General features: G+C 28.4%; 2 protein-coding genes across 2 annotated transcripts in view; one reads left to right on the forward strand and one right to left on the reverse strand.

Annotated features, from left to right (window-relative positions):
* Window positions 1-3,703, reverse strand: part of LOC145269684 (uncharacterized) — a 30,902-nt gene extending 27,199 nt beyond the window's left edge. The window contains exon 1 of the mRNA XM_080125401.1: window positions 3,575-3,703. The gene's annotated coding sequence lies outside the window, so the exon portion shown is untranslated. The remainder of the gene's footprint in view (window positions 1-3,574) is intronic.
* A 105-nt stretch (window positions 3,704-3,808) lies between these two features.
* LOC145269677 (uncharacterized) overlaps window positions 3,809-19,892 on the forward strand; it is a 71,732-nt gene continuing 55,648 nt past the window's right edge. The window contains exon 1 of the mRNA XM_080125387.1: window positions 3,809-3,990. The gene's annotated coding sequence lies outside the window, so the exon portion shown is untranslated. The remainder of the gene's footprint in view (window positions 3,991-19,892) is intronic.

Genomic DNA, 19,892 nt, shown 5'->3' on the forward strand with positions numbered 1-19,892 from the left:
TCCTAAAAATTAATTAATTTTTAAAAGATTAAAACAATTAAAATTCCATTATTTCAAAATTTTCCGTAACAACATAGATTTTTAATTAATTGTGGTTAAATTTCTTTTTAAATATTAAGTTTTAATATAAATATTAATGTGTCCTCTATAGTATCAGACCTGACCGAATGGTTAATTGTAGGCATAGACCGATTCATACCATCCAAAAAATTCCAACAAAAACCTAACAGCCAGCCATGGATCTCCCCTGAATGTGCTGCTGCCACTGCGCACAGAAATCACTTTTTCCATAGCTACCAACGTAATAGATTTACTGAGACTAAAGCTGCTTTCAGGACTGTCAGCAACCACTGTAAAAGAGTAATAAAACATGCAAGAGAGCTATATGCTCAGTCTGTTAAATCCAAAGTAGCTGAGCAGCGGCTTGGTTCCCACCAGTTCTGGCAAATAGCAAACAGGATCCTGAACAGAAGCGTGCGTTCTATTCCATCATCAATGGACCTGAGGTCATCTCGTCAGCATCAGACAAGGCCAGACTATTTGCCAAGAACTTTACAGCTAATTCTACCCTATGTGACAATGACCATCAACTCCCTGTATTTTCTCCTATAACAGACAACACACTAGGTAACATACAAATATCTGTGTGTGAAGTCGCCAAGCTAATCAAGAACCTTGATTCCAGTAAAGCAACTGGCCCTGATGGCATTCCAGTTATAGTGCTGAAAAAGCTCCAACCAGAACTTGCCCCCATACTTACAAAACTGTTTAAGCATTGCCTTAAGGAGAAGTGCTTTCAAACACCCTGGAAAACCTCATCAGTATGTCCTGTATTTAAGAATTCAGGTGAAAAGTCATCTCCCTCTCAGTACAGACCAATAAGTCTCCTGTGTGTCATGAGTAAGTTGTTGGAATCCATATTAAATAAAGAAGTAGTCAACTACCTCAACAGAAACAACCTTCTTAGTGACATGCAATATGGTTTTCGCTCTGCAAGATCTACAGTAGATGTGCTAATGGCTATATCACATAGGATTAGTGAATCTCTTGACAAAGGTTTCCTTTCCAGGTCAATTGCTCTTGACATATCGAAGGCCTTCGATAAGGTATGGCATAAAGACCTACTTCACAAGATTTCCAGCTACAGTATTACTGGAAATGTTGTCTCAATCATTAAATCATTTCTCTCTGACAGGTTCATAAGAGTAGTGGTTGATGAGCAGAAATCAGAGGCCCACAGTATTAATGCTGGAGTCCCCCAGGGGTCCATCCTGGGCCTAACTCTCTTCCTGATCTACATCAATGATCTCCCAAAACACATACTTAAATCATTCGTTGATATCTATGCTGATGACACGACCATCTATGGCAACACATCAAAGGCCGTAAATGACAAAGTTCTCTCTAATTCTCTCTCCTCTGATCTTGAGCGCGTGGTACAGTGGGGGAAGAGGTGGCTGGTTACTTTTAATGCATCCAAAACCAAGCTTCTATCTTTACATCATCAATGCTCTGATCCCCATCTGGCATCAATTGAAATGGATGACTCTCGTCTTGGAGAGGCTCCATGTTTTGACAAGCTTCTGGGTTTGACCTTTACTCCTGATCTGAAATGGAACACGTACATCAAATCTGTTGCCAGGGACGCTGGGAAAATGGTGGGATCCTTCTACCGCTCCAGAAGATACCTCACTACTGATGCAATTCTCTATCTGTATAAAAACCAAGTACGTCCAAGGATGGAGTACTGCTGCCACATTAGGGCAGGAGCTGCTAAAAACAGCCTATCCTGCCTTGACAGAGTACAAAATAGACTTTGTGGTTTAGTGGGGGATGCCCTTTTCTCTTCGCTGCAACCTCTCTCCCACAGAAGAGACGTTGCGAGCCTGTCTTTGTTTTATCGTTATTTCCATGGCAGATGATTGTCTGAGCTCCAATCCCTCATTTCCCCCCCTCGCCAATCTTTCACGAGAAACACCCGTCTGGCTGAAACTACTGTCAATAATTTTCCCCACACTTTATCTGTGCCTAAATCCAAACGTAGATTCCATGAGTAAAGCTTCTTTCTCAGAACTGCACGCCAATGGAACTCTCTGCCGCTTGCCTGTTTCCCACCTGACTACAACTTGAACGTCTTCAAGTCCAACATAAACAAACTCCTGACAAACCGCCCCTTAAGTAAGACACTCTATCAAAACCCCCAATACTAATGATTACTACAATACTATCTCATTGATTACTGTACACACAATAACCCTTATCCCTGAGTGGCATTCAGGCCTTGATAAGTAGTGACCCCTATGTAAAAAAAAAATATATATAATATAACCATGACTCTTGCCAGTTATTTTATCATCAAATTAAAACCGATTAAAAAATATTATTGCGCAAATATTAAGCATTCTATATACCCCCCCATCATATTTTGTTTGTCTCTTTTTACCGAACAGAAGGCAGTGGTTATCCAAATAAGCACTCGTAAAACCGAATTTGATATTTAATATACAAATGCTTAAGGTATTATTAATCATTAAACTGTGTAAATCTTAAAACCTAACAAAATTAAGATTAATTATTAATTTCAGTTTGAAGAAGATAAACAAAGGTTTTAAAAATCATTAAGTCACTTCTGTTTTTCCATAGTTCGTATAGTTAACACAAGTATGACGTCACGGAATCATGCTTTCTTTTTTTCACATTGTTTTGGCAGTCCCTAGAAATTTCAGTTACATTGGCTCTAAAGCCAGTGTCTGTTTTGCTAATAAGATATCATAGTAAGTCACCTTTGAATTTATTTGTTAATTACCCCCCACCCCTCCAAAAAAAAAAAAAGAAAACTTGATGGAAATAAGAATAGGAAAAAAAAACCCAAGAAAAATTTTTAGAATTTAGAGTAGGTGATCATAGGTATATAAAATCTAAACGTAAAATTATCCTACATTTCTAGGACAACCTAAGTTTTTAGGGCACTAAACCAAATTTCCACCGCCCACGTGGCATAGGGCGTCTTCTGTGACATGCAAATTCCCCGCTTCTTCCGAAAGGAGAACGTAATGCTCGAGATAATGATTTTTCAAGATTACAAGCATAAATACATGTAACAAATAATTTAAGTAGCAATTTTATAAATTATTTGTCACGTATATTTATACTTGTAATGTTGGGGAAATCATTATCCTTTCAGAAGATATATATCAATCATTCTTAAAATACAACCATCCACCGACACGGGCCTCGTCGTCCACGACCCATCAGAGTGGCTGAATCCACTCTGATGGGTCGTGGACGACGAGGCGCGTCCGCTCCTCATTTAGTAGGTACCGGGGATTGGTCAAAGGGAAAATTATTCCCAACTCGCATTTAGGTAAAAATGCACTTTCGTATAAATAATTGATTTCGTTCAAAGAGTATCGCTAACAAAAACAAATAAAAACATCTCTCTCTCTCTCTCTCTCTCTCTCTCTCTCTCTATATATATATATATATATATATATATATAAACTTCCTTGTTTAAGTCCTTTTACTAATTTCTTCAGAATTTCTTTATATTTAAAAATAAACAATACTCACTCACCTTAAAATATGTTGCATAAAAATGATAATTGCTTCAAAGAATTTGAACATCAAATGTAAAAATACAAACACGACTTTCTAGGCGAACAAAGCAATTATACGAAACGAAGTTTATCTGAGTGGATTCGTGATGGCGACGTCCACTTACGTAATCATACAAGACGAAGGTCTTATCAAATAATAGAAGTATGATTTTATTTATTTATTTATTTTTTTTACTTTAAAAAAGAAATCAAAGATTGAACTAAATAAGGTTAAACTAATTTGACCTTCTCTTTGTCAAACGTCTATTTTCTGCGTTCCTGCTTTTGCGGTCGCCATCTTGATTTTTTTTTTTTTTCAACATTTAATTGAAAAAAAAAATCCTTTAAATTCTTATTATTTCTTAGAAGCTTATGCGAAAGAAGTTTTGAAAACGTAAGTATTACCTTTTTTAAAAAAAATAACGATATTGTAATAATCTGACAAATGTAAACCGAAACCTTTATTGTTGTTCAAAATTGACCTCGATATAATTTTTTAAAAAAAAGTAAAAAATTTAAAATTTAATTCAGTACGCTTTTTTCTTAATTTTCATAGAAACGAAAATGTCTGAGTATTCGTCGATTTTACTTTTTAAATTAATCAATTAGAAGTGGGGGTACCCCACTTATTGATTCGTGCTGAAATAATAACGTTATTATTTAAAAAGCCATTCTTAACATGGTGTTTTGCACATAGTCTGTACTTTAACCTTACAATTGAATAATAAAAACAAAAAAAACATATCATAAAAATTTAATTAAACTTGGAAATACGATTAAAAAAATTAGTAAGTAAGTACATTAGCACTGAAGTGGGTTTGTTTTTACAATAGACAGACGCACGAAAAGGGTAAAAAACAGATATAAAAATAAATGCTATCAAAGGCAAGATAAGTTACTCTTCTACCTAGCTGAATAAGTTTTTAATGTTTTTTTTGTTGTTTTCTTTTTACTTAATTGAAAACATTTATTCGGTTCGAAAATTAAGTAGTGTAGAGTTTTATGCAAGACCATAAAACTGGTCGACATGTGACTTTTATATCTTTGAAGTCTCGGTAATGGCTCAAAAATAAAAATAAAACAAAATATTCATAGAAATAAAACCAGTAAATGTCATGATAACATTTATTGCATTTAATGGCGACGGCCTCCGGGCCATGATCAAAGTGTAGTATCTGTTCTTCAATGCTGCACTTCAATTTCTTGTTCTCTCTCAGTGGAGGGAAATCCTCCAAGACTGAGACAATTTTTATTTTTGTTCCTTTTCTCCGCGTTAAAAAATGACGCTGGTGTCTAACTCTGTCCAGTGGGGACATTGTAAATAGGAAGATTTATTGTGTTTGTAAGAGTCATGTGTCGGCCATTTTTTTTTTTTTTGATGATGCTTTTACATAGCACGAATAAACGCTTAAAGGAAAATAAAAACACTAAAAACTTACTTAGCTAGATTGAATGGTATCTTTTGAAAGCATTCATTTCTTATATACTTGATTGATTTTTTTTTTACACGTCTGTCTGTTGTAAAAACAAACGTGAAGTAGTTGATCGATTTTATCAACACATACGATAAAACAACAGAAATATTTAAATTATATTATATTTTTTATATTTTGTAATAAAAATCCGTCCAAAATATAACTAATCATTGAGGAAATGATTATTGTTACTGAGATACATTTTTTTTTTAAAAATAACACGATGTGAAAATTATTTTGGTTTATTTACCACTTTGTGACCTATTTGCGTTACAAATAATTACCGTTGCTGCAAATATCGATTTTGACCAAAGTAGCCATTTTGATTAGCCAGTTGTTTCTGCTATAGGTCTTATTTCTTCTAATCCCTAGCTTGCTCAGAATCTCTCTCTCTCTCTCTCTCTCTCTCTCTCTCTCTCTCTCTCTCTCTCTCTCTCTCTTATATATATATATATATAATTTCCACAGTCAGACAACTGCAATGTCTGGCTGTGGAAATAATAATATATTTTCTCACATATTCTGAAATACTTATTGCTCATTAGGATAGGCTTGTTGTGATCACATCCCTAGCGAGTATAAAATTCCTATGAGTGAGACATTAACTTGGCTTAAGGCTGATTGCAATGATAACATCCCTTGTTCGAGACGAAAGTAGGTTTATTCCATTGATAGATTTCGTTCCGGCTTACTTGATCTATGATAATTAATAAGACTTTCTTGTATGTGCGGTGCATTTATTCAGTTGGTAGAGTGCTTGCCTTGCATGTGAGAGGCTCGAGTTTCGAATCCTGAGTTTGGATGTGTCAAACTGATGAGCCCAAATGAGGGACTTCCATTTCCGGTTCGTTGGCTTTCATGGCTCTTCTGAGCTATGATGTCTAGCTGTGGAAATAATTATATATTCCCTCACACATTCTAAAAATATATATATTATATATATACTTGGAGTCACCATTATCAAGGCCCAAAGTCCACTCGAGGATAAGTGTTAATGAATGTAAGGTGATGTATGATTTAAATTGGGTAGAATTTGATTATTTATGAGGACGGCTCAACAAATCTATTATTACAAGCATCTATACCAATCTCAAATCCATTATTATTAGCATCTATACCAATCTCAAATCCATTATTATCAGCATCTATACCCATCTCAAATCCATTGTTATCAGCATCTATACCCATCTCAAATCCATTGTTATCAGCATCTATACCCATCTCAAATCCATTGTTATCAGCATCTATACCCATCTCAAATCCATTGTTATCAGCATCTATACCCATCTCAAATCCATTGTTATCAGCATCTATACCAATCTAAAATCCATTATTATTAGCATCTATACCAAACTCAAATCCATCTTAGCATCTTACCCATCTAATATCCATTATTAATAGCATCTATACCCATCTAAAATCTATAAGTATTAGCATCCATACCCATCTAAAATCCATTATTATTAGCATGTATAGCCACCTCAAATCTATTATTATTAGCATCTATACCAATCTATAATCTATTATTATTAGCATCTATACCCATCTAAAATCCATTATTTTTCGCATCTATACCCATCTATAATCTATTATTATAAGCATCTATACCCATCTAAAATCCATTATTTTTCGCATCTATACCCATCTTTAATCTATTATTATTCGCATCTATACCCATCTATAATCTATTATTATTAGCATCTATACCCATCTATAATCTATTATTATTAGCATCTATACGCATCTAAAATCCATTATTTTTCGCATCTATACCACTCTATAATCTATTATTATAAGCATCTATACCCATCTAAAATCCATTATTTTTCGCATCTATACCCATCTTTAATCTATTATTATTAGCATCTATACCCATCTCAAATCTATTATTTTTTGCATCTATACCCATCTATAATCTATTATTATAAGCATCTATACCCATCTAAAATCTATTATTATTAGCATCTATACCCATCTATAATCTATTATTATTTGCATCTATACCCATCTAAAATCTATTATTATTTGCATCTATACCCATCTATAATCTATTATTATTAGCATCTATACCCATCTCAAATCTATTATTTTTTGCATCTATACCCATCTATAATCTATTATTATAAGCATCTATACCCATCTAAAATCTATTATTATTAGCATCTATACCCATCTATAATCTATTATTATTTGCATCTATACCCATCTATAATCTATTATTATTAGCATCTATACCCATCTAAAATCTATTATTTTTCGCATCTATACCCATCTATAATCTATTATTATTAGCATCTATACACATCTAAAATCTATTATTATTAGCATCTATACCCATCTATAATCTATTATTATTTGCATCTATACCCATCTAAAATCTATTATTATTAGCATCTATACCCATCTAACATCTATTATTTTTCGCATCTATACCCATCTATAATCTATTATTATTAGCATCTATACCCATCTATAATCTATTATTATTTGCATCTATACCCATCTATAATCTATTATTATTAGCATCTATACCCATCTAAAATCTATTATTATTTGCATCTATACCCATCTAAAATCTATTATTATTAGCATCTATACCCATCTATAATCTATTATTATTAGCATCTATACCCATCTAAAATCTATTATTATTTGCATCTATACCCATCTAAAATCTATTATTATTAGCATCTATACCCATCTATAATCTATTATTATTTGCATCTATACCCATGTATAATCTATTATTATTAGCATCTATACCCATCTATAATCTATTATTATTAGCATCTATACCCATCTAAAATCTATTATTATTAGCATCTATACCCATCTATAATCTATTATTATTTGCATCTATACCCATCTAAAATCTATTATTATTAGCATCTATACCCATCTATAATCTATTATTATTTGCATCTATACCCATCTATAATCTATTATTATTAGCATCTATACCCATCTATAATCTATTATTATTAGCATCTATACCCATCTAAAATCTATTATTATTAGCATCTATACCCATCTATAATCTATTATTATTAGCATCTATACCCATCTAAAATCTATTATTATTAGCATCTATACCCATCTATAATCTATTATTATTTGCATCTATACCCATCTAAAATCTATTATTATTAGCATCTATACCCATCTAAAATCTATTATTTTTCGCATCTATACCCATCTATAATCTATTATTATTAGCATCTATACCCATCTATAATCTATTATTACTTGCATCTATACCCATCTATAATCTATTATTATTAGCATCTATACCCATCTAAAATCTATTATTATTAGCATCTATACCCATCTAAAATCTATTATTATTAGCATCTATACCCATCTATAATCTATTATTATTAGCATCTATACCCATCTATAATCTATTATTATTTGCATCTATACCCATCTATAATCTATTATTATTAGCATCTATCTATACCCATCTATAATCTATTATTATTAGCATCTATACCCATCTAAAATCTATTATTATTAGCATCTATACCCATCTAAAATCTATTATTATTAGCATCTATACCCATCTAAAATCTATTATTATTAGCATGTATACCCATCTATAATCTATTATTATTTGCATCTATACCCATCTATAATCTATTATTATTAGCATCTATACCCATCTAAAATCCATTATTTTTCGCATCTATACCCATCTATAATCTATTATTATTAGCATCTATACCCATCTAAAATCCATTATTTTTCGCATCTATACCCATCTATAATCTATTATTTTTCGCATCTATACCCATCTATAATCTATTATTATTAGCATCTATACCCATCTAAAATCTATTATTTTTCGCATCTATACCCATCTATAATCTATTATTATTAGCATCTATACCCATCTAAAATCCATTATTTTTCGCATCTATACCCATCTATAATCTATTATTTTTCGCATCTATACCCATCTATAATCTATTATTATTAGCATCTATACCCATCTAAAATCCATTATTTTTCGCATCTATACCCATCTATAATCTATTATTTTTTGCATCTATACCCATCTAAAATCTATTATTATTAGCATCTATACCCATCTAAAATCCATTATTTTTCGCATCTATACCCATCTATAATCTATTATTATTAGCATCTATACCCATCTATAATCTATTATTTTTTGCATCTATACCCATCTATAATCTATTATTATTAGCATCTATACCCATCTAAAATCTATTATTTTTCGCATCTATACCCATCTATAATCTATTATTATTAGCATCTATACCCATCTAAAATCCATTATTTTTCGCATCTATACCCATCTATAATCTATTATTTTTTGCATCTATACCCATCTATAATCTATTATTTTTTGCATCTATACCCATCTATAATCTATTATTATTAGCATCTATACCCATCTAAAATCTATTATTTTTCGCATCTATACCCATCTAAAATCTATTATTATTAGCATCTATACCTATCTATAATCTATTATTATTTGCATCTATACCCATCTAAAATCTATTATTATTAGCATCTATACCCATCTATAATCTATTATTATTTGCATCTATACCCATCTAAAATCTTTTATTATTAGCATCTATACCCATCTAAAATCCATTATTTTTCGCATCTATACCCATCTATAATCTATTATTTTTTGCATCTATACCGATCTATAATCTATTATTATTAGCATCTATACCCATCTAAAATCTATTATTTTTCGCATCTATACCCATCTATAATCTATTATTATTAGCATCTATACCCATCTATAATCTATTATTATTAGCATCTATACCCATCTATAATCTATTATTATTTGCATCTATACCCATCTAAAATCTATTATTATTTGCATCTATACCCATCTAAAATCCATTATTATCAGCATCTATACCCATCTAAAATCCATTATTATCAGCATCTATACCCATCAAAAATCCATTATTATCAGCATCTATACCCATCTATAATCTATTATTATTAGCATCTATACCCATCTATAATCTATTATTATTTGCATCTATACCCATCTAAAATCTATTATTATTTGCATCTATACCCATCTAAAATCCATTATTATCAGCATCTATACCCATCTAAAATCCATTATTATCAGCATCTATACCCATCAAAAATCCATTATTATCAGCATCTATACCCATCTCAAATCTATTATTATTAGCATCTATACCCATCGATAATCTATTATTATTTGCATCTATACCCATCTATAATCTATTATTATTAGCATCTATACCCATCTAAAATCCATTATTATCAGCATCTATACCCATCTCAAATCTATTATTATTAGCATCTATACCCATCTATAATCTATTATTATTAGCATCTATACCCATCTATAATCTATTATTATTTGCATCTATACCCATCTAAAATCTATTATTATTTGCATCTATACCCATCTAAAATCCATTATTATCAGCATCTATACCCATCTAAAATCCATTATTATCAGCATCTATACCCATCTCAAATCTATTATTATTAGCATCTATACCCATCTATAATCTATTATTATTTGCATCTATACCCATCAATAATCTATTATTATTAGCATCTATACCCATCTAAAATCTATTATTTTTCGCATCTATACCCATCTATAATCTATTATTATAAGCATCTATACCCATCTAAAATCTATTATTATTAGCATCTATACCCATCTATAATCTATTATTATTAGCATCTATACCCATCTATAATCTATTATTATTAGCATCTATACCCATCTATAATCTATTATTATTAGCATCTATACCCATCTATAATCTATTATTATTTGCATCTATACCCATCTATAATCTATTATTATTAGCATCTATACCCATCTAAAATCTATTATTTTTCGCATCTATACCCATCTATAATCTATTATTATTAGCATCTATACCCATCTATAATCTATTATTATTAGCATCTATACCCATCTAAAATCTATTATTATTAGCATCTATACCCATCTAAAATCTATTATTATTAGCATCTATACCCATCTATAATCTATTATTTTTCGCATCTATACCCATCTATAATCTATTATTATTAGCATCTATACCCATCTATAATCTATTATTATTAGCATCTATACCCATCTAAAATCTATTATTTTTCGCATCTATACCCATCTATAATCTATTATTATTAGCATCTATACCCATCTAAAATCCATTATTATTAGCATCTATACCCATCTATAATCTATTATTATTAGCATCTATACCCATCTAAAATCCATTATTATTAGCATCTATACCCATCTATAATCTATTATTATTAGCATCTATACCCATCTAAAATCTATTATTATTTGCATCTATACCCATCTAAAATCTATTATTATTAGCATCTATACCCATCTATAATCTATTATTATTAGCATCTATACCCATCTAAAATCCATTATTATTAGCATCTATACCCATCTAAAATCCATTATTATTAGCATCTATACCCATCTAAAATCTATTATTATTAGCATCTATACCCATCTATAATCTATTATTATTTGCATCTATACCCATCTATAATCTATTATTATTAGCATCTATACCCATCTAAAATCTATTATTATTTGCATCTATACCCATCTAAAATCCATTATTATCAGCATCTATACCCATCTAAAATCCATTATTATCAGCATCTATACCCATCAAAAATCCAATATTATCAGCATCTATACCCATCTAAAATCCATTATTATTAGCATCTATACCCATCTCAAATCTATTATTATTAGCATCTATACCCATCTATAATCTATTATTATTTGCATCTATACCCATCTATAATCTATTATTATTAGCATCTATACCCATCTAAAATCCATTATTATCAGCATCTATACCCAACTCAAATCTATTATTATTAGCATCTATACCCATCTATAATCTATTATTATTAGCATCTATACCCATTTCAAATCTATTATTATTAGCATCTATACCCATCTAAAATCTATTATTATTTGCATCTATACCCATCTAAAATCCATTATTATCAGCATCTATACCCATCTAAAATCCATTATTATCAGCATCTATACCCATCTCAAATCTATTATTATTAGCATCTATACCCATCTATAATCTATTATTATTTGCATCTATACCCATCTATAATCTATTATTATTAGCATCTATACCCATCTAAAATCTATTATTTTTCGCATCTATACCCATCTATAATCTATTATTATAAGCATCTATACCCATCTAAAATCTATTATTATTAGCATCTATACCCATCTATAATCTATTATTATTAGCATCTATACCCATCTATAATCTATTATTATTAGCATCTATACCCATCTATAATCTATTATTATTAGCATCTATACCCATCTATAATCTATTATTATTTGCATCTATACCCATCTATAATCTATTATTATTAGCATCTATACCCATCTAAAATCTATTATTTTTCGCATCTATACCCATCTATAATCTATTATTATTAGCATCTATACCCATCTATAATCTATTATTATTAGCATCTATACCCATCTAAAATCTATTATTATTAGCATCTATACCCATCTAAAATCTATTATTATTAGCATCTATACCCATCTATAATCTATTATTTTTCGCATCTATACCCATCTATAATCTATTATTATTAGCATCTATACCCATCTATAATCTATTATTATTAGCATCTATACCCATCTAAAATCTATTATTTTTCGCATCTATACCCATCTATAATCTATTATTATTAGCATCTATACCCATCTAAAATCCATTATTATTAGCATCTATACCCATCTATAATCTATTATTATTAGCATCTATACCCATCTAAAATCCATTATTATTAGCATCTATACCCATCTATAATCTATTATTATTAGCATCTATACCCATCTAAAATCTATTATTTTTCGCATCTATACCCATCTATAATCTATTATTATTAGCATCTATACCCATCTAAAATCCATTATTATTAGCATCTATACCCATCTATAATCTATTATTATTAGCATCTATACCCATCTAAAATCTATTATTATTAGCATCTATACCCATCTAAAATCTATTATTATTAGCATCTATACCCATCTATAATCTATTATTATTAGCATCTATACCCATCTAAAATCTATTATTATTAGCATCTACACCCATCTATAATCTATTATTATTAGCATCTATACCCATCTAAAATCCATTATTATTAGCATCTATACCCATCTAAAATCCATTATTATTAGCATCTATACCCATCTAAAATCTATTATTATTAGCATCTATACCCATCTATAATCTATTATTATTTGCATCTATACCCATCTATAATCTTTTATTATTAGCATCAATACCCATCTAAAATCTATTATTATTTGCATCTATACCCATCTAAAATCCATTATTATTAGCATCTATAACCATCTTTAATCTATTATTATTAGCATCTATACCCATCTAAAATCTATTATTTTTCGCATCTATACCCATCTAAAATCCATTATTATTAGCATCTATACCCATCTATAATCTATTATTATTAGCATCTATACCCATCTATAATCTATTATTATTAGCATCTATACCCATCTAAAATCTATTATTATTAGCATCTATACCCATCTATAATCTATTATTATTAGCATCTATACCCATCTAAAATCTATTATTTTTCGCATCTATACCCATCTATAATCTATTATTATTAGCATCTATACCCATCTAACATCCATTATTATCAGCATCTATACCCATCTAAAATCCATTATTATCAGCATCTATACCCATCTCAAATCTATTATTATTAGCATCTATACCCATCTATAATCTATTATTATTTGCATCTATACCCATCTATAATCTATTATTATTAGCATCTATACTCATCTAAAATCTATTATTATTTGCATCTATACCCATCTATAATCTATTATTATTTGCATCTATACCCATCTATAATCTATTATTATTTGCATCTATACCCATCTATAATCTATTAGTTTTCGCATCTATACCCATCTAAAATCTATTATTATTAGCATCTATACCCATCTATAATCTATTATTATAAGCATCTATACCCATCTATAATCTATTATTATTAGCATCTATACCCATCTAAAATCTATTATTATTAGCATCTATACCCATCTATAATCTATTATTATAAGCATCTATACCCATCTATAATCTATTATTATTAGCATCTATACCCATCTATAATCTATTATTTTTCGCATCTATACCCATCTAAAATCTATTATTATTAGCATCTATACCCATCTCAAATCTATTATTATTAGCATCTATACCCATCTATAATCTATTATTATTAGCATCTATACCCATCTAAAATCTATTATTTTTCGCATCTATACCCATCTAAAATCTATTATTATTAGCATCTATACCCATCTATAATCTATTATTATTAGCATCTATACCCATCTAAAATCTATTATTATTAGCATCTATACCCATCTATAATCTATTATTATAAGCATCTATACCCATCTATAATCTATTATTATTAGCATCTATACCCATCTATAATCTATTATTATTAGCATCTATACCCATCTAAAATCTATTATTATTAGCATCTATACCCATCTATAATCTATTATTTTTTGCATCTATACCCATCTAAAATCTATTATTATTAGCATCTATACCCATCTTAAATCTATTATTATAAGCATCTATACCCATCTAAAATCTATTATTATTAGCATCTATACCCATCTATAATCTATTATTATTAGCATCTATACCCATCTAAAATCTATTATTATTAGCATCTATACCCATCTCAAATCTATTATTATTAGCATCTATACCCATCTATAATCTATTATTATTAGCATCTATACCCATCTTAAATCTATTATTATAAGCATCTATACCCATCTAAAATCTATTATTATTAGCATCTATACCCATCTATAATCTATTATTATTAGCATCTATACCCATCTTAAATCTATTATTATTAGCATCTATACCCATCTAAAATCTATTATTATTTGCATCTATACCCATCTATAATCTATTATTATTAGCATCTATACCCATCTATAATCTATTATTATTAGCATCTATACCCATCTATAATCTATTATTATTAGCATCTATACCCATCTATAATCTATTATTATTTGCATCTATACCCATCTATAATCTATTATTATTAGCATCTATACCCATCTCAAATCTATTATTATTAGCATCTATACCCATCTAAAATCCATTATTTTTCGCATCTATACCCATCTATAATCTATTATTTTTTGCATCTATACCCATCTAAAATCTATTATTATTAGCATCTATACCCATCTATAATCTATTATTATTTGCATCTATACCCATCTATAATCTATTATTTTTTGCATCTATACCCATCTATAATCTATTATTATTAGCATCTATACCCATCTAAAATCTATTATTATTAGCATCTATACCCATCTATAATCTATTATTATTAGCATCTATACCCATCTAAAATCTATTATTATTAGCATCTATACCCATCTAAAATCTATTATTATTTGCATCTATACCCATCTAAAATCTATTATTATTAGCATCTATACCCATCTATAATCTATTATTATTAGCATCTATACCCATCTATAATCTATTATTTTTTGCATCTATACCCATCTATAATCTATTATTATTAGCATCTATACCCATCTAAAATCTATTATTTTTCGCATCTATACCCATCTAAAATGTATTATTTTTCGCATCTATACCCATCTAAAATGTATTATTTTTCGCATCTATACCCATCTATAATCTATTATTTTTCGCATCTATACCCATCTATAATCTATTATTATTTGCATCTATACCCATCTATAATCTATTATTATTAGCATCTATACCCATCTCAAATCTATTATTATTAGCATCTATACCCATCTAAAATCCATTATTTTTCGCATCTATACCCATCTATAATCTATTATTTTTTGCATCTATACCCATCTAAAATCTATTATTATTAGCATCTATACCCATCTATAGTCTATTTTTATTTGCATCTATACCCATCTATAATCTATTATTTTTTGCATCTATACCCATCTATAATCTATTATTATTAGCATCTATACCCATCTCAAATCTATTATTATTAGCATCTATACCCATCTATAATCTATTATTATTAGCATCTATACCCATCTAAAATCTATTATTTTTCGCATCTATACCCATCTAAAATCTATTATTATTAGCATCTATACCCATCTATAATCTATTATTATTAGCATCTATACCCATCTAAAATCTATTATTATTAGCATCTATACCCATCTATAATCTATTATTATTAGCATCTATACCCATCTAAAATCCGTTATTTTTCGCATCTATACCCATCTATAATCTATTATTATTACCATCTATACCCATCTAAAATCTATTATTATTAGCATCTATACCCATCTATAATCTATTATTATTAGCATCTATATCCATCTAAAATCTATTATTATTAGCATCTATACCCATCTATAATCTATTATTATAAGCATCTATACCCATCTATAATCTATTATTATTAGCATCTATACCAATCTAAAATCTATTATTATTAGCATCTATACCCATCTAAAATCTATTAATCTTAGCATCTATACCCATCTATAATCTATTATTTTTCGCATCTATACCCATCTAAAATCTATTATTATTAGCATCAATACCCATCTATAATCTATTATTATAAGCATCTATACCCATCTATAATCTATTATTATTAGCATCTATACCCATCTAAAATCTATTATTATTAGCATCTATACCCATCTATAATCTATTATTATAAGCATCTATACCCATCCATAATCTATTATTATTAGCATCTATACCCATCTATAATCTATTATTTTTCGCATCTATACCCATCTAAAATCTATTATTATTAGCATCTATACCCATCTCAAATCTATTATTATTAGCATCTATACCCATCTATAATCTATTATTATTAGCATCTATACCCATCTAAAATCTATTATTTTTCGCATCTATACCCATCTAAAATCTATTATTATTAGCATCTATACCCATCTATAATCTATTATTATTAGCATCTATACCCATCTAAAATCTATTATTATTAGCATCTATACCCATCTATAATCTATTATTATAAGCATCTATACCCATCTATAATCTATTATTATTAGCATCTATACCCATCTAAAATCTATTATTATTAGCATCTATACCCATCTAAAATCTATTATTATTAGCATCTATACCCATCTATAATCTATTATTTTTTGCATCTATACCCATCTAAAATCTATTATTATTAGCATCTATACCCATCTATAATCTATTATTATAAGCATCTATACCCATCTATAATCTATTATTATTAGCATCTATACCCATCTAAAATCTATTATTATTAGCATCTATACCCATCTATAATCTATTATTATTCGCATCTATACCCATCTAAAATCTATTATTATTAGCATCTATACCCATCTAAAATCTATTATTATTAGCATCTATACCCATCTATAATCTATTATTATTAGCATCTATACCCATCTAAAATCCATTATTTTTCGCATCTATACCCATCTATAATCTATTATTATTAGCATCTATACCCATCTAAAATCTATTATTATTAGCATCTATACCCATCTATAATCTATTATTATTAGCATCTATACCCATCTAAAATCTATTATTATTAGCATCTATACCCATCTATAATCTATTATTATAAGCATCTATACCCATCTATAATCTATTATTATTAGCATCTATACCCATCTATAATCTAATTTTTTTCGCATCTATACCCATCTATAATCTATTATTATTAGCATCTATACCCATCTATAATCTATTATTATTAGCATCTATACCCATCTAAAATCTATTATTATTAGCATCTATACCCATCTATAATCTATTATTATAAGCATCTATACCCATCTATAATCTATTATTATTAGCATCTATACCCATCTATAATCTATTATTATTAGCATCTATACCCATCTTAAATCTATTATTATTAGCATCTATACCCATCTATAATCTATTATTATAAGCATCTATACCCATCTATAATCTATTATTATTAGCATCTATACCCATCTAAAATCTATTATTATTAGCATCTATACCCATCTATAATCTATTATTATAAGCATCTATACCCATCTATAATCTATTATTATTAGCATCTATACCCATCTATAATCTATTATTATTAGCATCTATACCCATCTAAAATCTATTATTATTAGCATCTATACCCATCTATAATCTATTATTATAAGCATCTATACCCATCTATAATCTATTATTATTAGCATCTATACCCATCTAAAATCTATTATTATTAGCATCTATACCCATCTATAATCTATTATTTTTCGCATCTATACCCATCTATAATCTATTATTATTAGCATCTATACCCATCTATAATCTATTATTATTAGCATCTATACCCATCTAAAATCTATTATTATTAGCATCTATACCCATCTCAAATCTATAATTATTAGCATCTATACCCATCTATAATCTATTATTATTAGCATCTATACCCATCTATAATCTATTATTTTTCGCATCTATACCCATCTATAATCTATTATTATTAGCATCTATACTCATCTATAATCTATTATTATTAGCATCTATACCCATCTAAAATCTATTATTATTAGCATCTATACCCATCTATAATCTATTATTATAAGCATCTATACCCATCTATAATCTATTATTATTAGCATCTATACCCATTTCAAATCTATTATTATTAGCATCTATACCCATCTGAAATCTATTATTATTAGCATCTATACCCATCTATAATCTATTATTATTAGCATCTATACCCATCTGAAATCTATTATTATTAGCATCTATACCCATCTATAATCTATTATTATAAGCATCTATACCCATCTATAATCTATTATTTTTCGCATCTATACCCATCTATAATCTATTATTATTAGCATCTATACCCATCTAAAATCTATTATTATTAGCATCTATACCCATCTATAATCTATTATTATAAGCATCTATACCCATCTATAATCTATTATTATTAGCATCTATACCCATCTAAAATCTATTATTATTAGCATCTATACCCATCTATAATCTATTATTTTTAGCATCTATACCCATCTATAATCTATTATTATTAGCATCTATACCCATCTAAAATCTATTATTATTAGCATCTATACCCATCTATAATCTATTATTATTAGCATCTATACCCATCTATAATCTATTATTATTAGCATCTATACCCATTTCAAATCTATTATTATTAGCATCTATACCCATCTAAAATCTATTATTATTAGCATCTATACCCATCTATAATCTATTATTATTAGCATCTATACCCATTTCAAATCTATTATTATTAGCATCTATACCCATCTACAATCTATTATTTTTCGCATCTATACCCATCTAAAATCTATTATTATTAGCATCTATACCCCTCTATAATCTATTATTATAAGGATCTATACCCATCTATAATCTATTATTATTAGCATCTATACCCATCTAAAATCTATTATTATTAGCATCTATACCCATCTATAATCTATTATTATAAGCATCTATACCCATCTATAATCTATTATTATTAGCATCTATACCCATCTAAAATCTATTATTATTAGCATCTATACCCATCTATAATCTATTATTTTTCGCATCTATACCCATCTATAATCTATTATTATTAGCATCTATACCCATCTATA

Source organism: Euprymna scolopes, chromosome 45, assembly GCF_053919585.1.
Source record: "Euprymna scolopes isolate OS-2025 chromosome 45, ASM5391958v1, whole genome shotgun sequence".
NCBI classification, from domain to species: Eukaryota; Metazoa; Mollusca; class Cephalopoda; order Sepiida; family Sepiolidae; genus Euprymna; species Euprymna scolopes.